Below are 5,388 nucleotides of genomic sequence, written 5' to 3'. Positions count from 1 at the left end.
CCGGAGATTGAAAATAAAATAATGAACAGCCGTAATCAGTTTTCGAACCTTATTGGGGTCTCATCAGAGGTGTCTGCATCACTCTAAGCAATCCATCCATCCATCCATACATATATACATACATACATGGTGGCTGCCCCCTCGTCATCGAGTATGGCCATTGCACGAAGCTTAATCAATGTTGTTATCGTGCAATGCCTGTGCAAGAAGATTTGTTTTTAAGTGAGGAAAGGCTGTGCACTGAGTCAATCCCACTCACTAAGCAGCAGCAGCCATAATCCGAAAAAAAGAACAAGTCAACATCATCGGTAACCACTGAGCCGCAGGTTTTATGTTGGAGTTATCCGAGTTACCGAGTTACCTTCTCCTAAAAGGATGCCCTAACAAAGGCTGGGAGTCCTTCACTCCCAATGGTTTAACCGTGCGATCGGGTAGTCAGTCCGATTATACATGATACAGACTTAATACATTTATTGGATGGCCGTTGACTCTCAAGAGTTCCTCCGCCCATACATACATACATACATACATACATACATACATACATACATACATACATACATACGTAAACACACGCACACACACAATCATGCGCGCGCACACACACATATATAGATAAAAATATGTGTGTGCGTGCATGCGTGTGTCTGTGCGCGCGCGTGTGTACGTTAACATGCAATCAGAGCCAGCCATCACTCTGCGTGAGTATGGCTTCGTAGAATGTACTAAGCTTTCGGTAAATACAATTAATGGTAATTATTGGCATAACAAAGCTTTTGGTGAGCTCTACATTCGTGTTCTAATAACTTTTCAGTGAATCTCTTCGATATATTGTTTACTCTTTGAATAACAGAAAGAGCAGAGTGCCATTTGTAAAGAAAGTTACTTCATTAGAACAACACAGAAAACGTCGCCGTTTGTTGAGTGAAGACTTCTGCTATTGTAGAAATTTGGATTGTAATTTCAACATTAGTAATCTTCATGGAATCATTTGGTCAGAAAGAAAAAAAAAAGAGTAAAGAGAGATTTCTTGAAGATTGTTGATCTTTGTATGAATTTTGATCTCGCTGAATAATTTCCTTTCTTTTTCTTTAAACTTGATTTGTGATGGCACATTTTCAAAACAAGAATTGGCTTGATAGATGATAAACATTAACTTCCTTCACAATTATCATAAATTTAATACAGATGACTTTTGCTGATTTCCTGACTGTGAAAGGTAGCTTTCATTCGTCTACCATTATCACGCCGTATGAATGAATTGTGTCACATTATCATGAACGTATTATTGACGATTACACAGTATTATTACCGATTTCACAGCAATAACATTCATAATATTAATACAGCTCTCCAAATCAACTCTTGTTTTTCTTAGTTGAATTAATATAATCGTCATAACACAAAATTCATTGAATACGGAGGGCTGTTTTCATTGATACGTATATTAGACAACTCTCTGTTACATACAAACATAGCTACACCTGCCACTTATGATATGAAATTGTGATTTTTGTAATTCGGTGTTGATATTTACTCTGCTGGGTCTTAGAAATAGGCTTCCCTGATTCTCTCTCAGATCCCCAGGTTAGAACCACAGCGCAATTAAACTACCCTGAAAAGGCAGAGGCCAGCCACGAGAGAAATTAACAGTGTCGTCATAAAAGCAGTAACGTCTACATGTACATGGTTCGACCAGTCGGGACCGGCCCGGGTGGAACCAAATAAACAATAGACTGGAAAGTAAATTTTGTGAATTTTCCCACCAAATGATTCTGTCGAAGGTTCTAAAATTTTGACAAGATGCTATAAAGGATGGGATGTTGAACTGCCAGAACGAACAACTTCCGGTGTTGCACAAAACTCTGTCGGTAGTTTTGCAATATGGCGTTCTCACTTTTTCTACTTATTCTGTCTTAAACAACCAAGAACGATTTTCATACAAATAATTAATATTTTTTGTAATGAAGACTTTTAACAATCTCATTCATTATCTCATGTATGCTTTTTTTTATTCAAATAACTGTACATATGTCAATGCAAATGTTTCGGGTAATAAAAGAATATGAAAACTTACATAAATATTAATGCGGTCATCGTTGCTTTCACACGAAATCGATTTATCCCTGCCCCGAAATTGCTGGCCTTGTGCCAAAACTTGAAATCTTTATTACTTGAACTTATCGTATAAAACTTGAAACAGGGAAAAGCGAAGTCGACTTCGGCAAAATTTGAACTCGGAACTTGCAAGGATGCAATAAAATAGCTCAAAATATTTAGGTCGTAAATCTACCAATTCTGACAGCACAGCGCCCTCTATAAATACCAATTCTCCGTTAATATCATTATTTTTCGTTCGTCTTTTCAAGCCACATTGTTTTTCTCTCGCTTCTGGAATATTCTCCAAATCAAATATATCTCTTTTGTACACACGTTGACAGTTCGTTAGCGATGTTTCTTGGAAACCGCATGTTCCGACATTGCTATATCCGTAGCACAGACATCCAACTTCTATTTCAGATGCCGGAAATGTGTTTAAGTCATTCATGAATGCGCGCGCGCGCGTGTTTATAACCTTTAGATGAGTCTAATGATTAAATATGAGAATATATATATAAACAAGCGTATGTATGTATGTATGTATGTATGTATGTATGTATGTATGTATGTATGTATGTATGAATCTCTCTCTCTCTCTCTCTCTCTCTCTCTCTCTCTCTATCGATCTATCTATCTCTTCTCTTAACCTTTAGACGAATCTAAATATGATTTTCATACAGACAAATGTTTTTCGTCCTATATATATATATTTTCTAGAAATCTTTATCCTGTTGTTTCATTGGATTTTCGTTTTCGTAATTTTGAAGCCGTTTTTGCATTCATTTTGCCGTAACAGTATTTTGCAGCCGATACCATTATCTGACAGAATTCTTAGTGAATCGGACAAAATGCATCGTGGCATTCCTTCTGGTTCTTCACTCTCTGAGTCCAAATTCCACTGAGGTCAAATTTGCCTTTTATCCTTTCAAGTTCAATGAAATAAGTACCAGTTAAATACTGGGGTCGAGATAATCGATGATCTTATCGTTTCAAAATTGCTGGCCTTGAGCCAATATTAGAAAATATTATCAAATTTATTGAAAGGTGGGTGAATGTCGGAAGAATGGCCAGTATGAACGGACCAATTCTGAGGATACACCTGTAAAAAAAAGGTAATATAAAAGGAAAAAGGGGCTCTCTACCCCCTTTTGACCAGGTTCCCGTGGCTTTTATGGTTTTTTTTACGAGTAACCTTTCGAAGCGCCTCCCCCTATTGGGAGTTTTTACTTGTTATATTTTTGTTGTTATCTTGCATTTTTACACGGACCTTACAAACGGACAAAACCCTTTTTGTAACTTTCGTCCTGTATTTTGTCCTTACATGTTTTATTTGATCTTTGTTAGCCCTTGTGGCCAATAAACGAGGATTAATTATTATCATTATTATTATTATTATTATTATTATTATTATTATTATTATTATTATTATATATTCTGTCAACAAAGTACTTCATTATATAGCCTAAGTCCTCGGACGCCATATTAAGGTTTTGTCTCACAACAATTAACCCTATATCGTTTAACTAGTTTCATTTAAACTGTAACCATGCTTGGAGGCTACTCCTACGATATAGTATTTTACATCGGCCCCAGCATATGTAGTCGTACTGCACATATACAGCGCCATACATAGTCCTACATATCCTTAAATTGAAATCCTGAGTCGCTACAAGGGTTAGATTCTCCCACCACGTCTTCCCCATAAGCACTGATGGTATCTTCTGATGCGCTCACCTTCATAAATTGCAAAATAAAACCACGTGCCAAGGTTTATCCTCTCTCTTGAGGGTTCGGAAAATACTTCAGCTCCCTAAAGCAGGGATCTCCGGCCATCGCACCGCGGGTCACTGCTGATCCCAAATGCGCGCGTGTGTGTGTGTGTGTGTTCTTTTATTTGTTTTAGTCATTTGACTGCGGCCATGCTGGAGCACCACCTTTTTCGTCGAGCAAGTCGAATCCGGGACTTATTCTTAGTAAGCTTAGTATTTATTCTATCGATGGCTTTTGCCGAACCGCTAAGTTACGGGGACGTAAACATACCAGCATTGGTTGTCAAGCGATGATGGGGAAACAGAGACTTCTCTCTCTCTCTCACACGCACGCGCACACACACACACACGACGAGCTTCTTTCAGTTTCCGTCAACCAAATCCACTCACGCGGCTTTGGTCGGCCCAAGGTTAAAGTAGAAGACACTTGCCCAAGGTGGCACGCAGTGGGACTGAACCCGGAACCGTGTGTTTGGTAAGCAAGTTACTTACAACACAGCCACTCCTACACCGGACCGCAGATCATTGCCGGTGTATACACACACACACACACACACACACATATATATATATATATAATTTATTAATTGTTCCTTTTAAATATATTTATTTATATTAAGGGCATTACTATACATAAATGCCTCACGCTAGGAGGGACTCTTAAAGTCAAAGCTACCATAATAAACACATTGTACCGAACGCGAGGGAATGGAATTCACGAAGCGAGCCTTTTAAAACCAGATTCAGCTGCAGATCATATGATTTCATAATTAGTGCACAAAATGCACTTTTTAATCGTCAGTGCATATATATATGCATGCATACATACATACATGCATACATATATATATTTACCGGAGTAAGTACATAGATATGAAAAATGGTGGAAAAAAGAGTACGCAAATACCAGAGGTAGAGTTGACGATATCGTCATTTCTGTTCCATTCTAACAAAACTGTCCGACGAACGGGAACGCGAAACTCTGAGTAACAGTTTTTGTGATATTTCTGCTGCTTTTAAATAAAGTATATATATATATATATATATATATATATATATATATATATATATATATAGATTTATAGGTGAAGGCCAGTTTACGGGGTTACCTTGGGTTTCCCATCCATAAAGGGTTTAATTTATGGCGTATCGTCAGACCCCAAGTTACTGTTGGCCTAAGACCTCAGTAAGTATTTAATGAGGTCTTAGGCCAAAAGTGAATATGAAATAGTGTATGCATTTTATTTTGAAGAAACGAAATACTGGAAAATTAGGAATAACCAACGAACAAGTGTACACATTCACACACTTATATATCGTATACTTCGGATGGGCGATGATGTACTGAATGACATACAGAGAAATTCCAATGCACTGAAATGTGGAGAAAGAACACAAAAACCTAATGGTAATATCAGAGAAGGGAGATGGTTTAAAGAAATCAAGAAATAATTACACAGATAAGGTGACTACTATAGACATGTTAGGTCTTATTTGACCACATCAGCGAAGTGTAGTC

This window comes from Octopus sinensis, linkage group LG13, assembly GCF_006345805.1.
Source record: "Octopus sinensis linkage group LG13, ASM634580v1, whole genome shotgun sequence".
Classification (NCBI taxonomy): Eukaryota; Metazoa; Mollusca; class Cephalopoda; order Octopoda; family Octopodidae; genus Octopus; species Octopus sinensis.
This window is presented reverse-complemented; position numbering follows the sequence as displayed.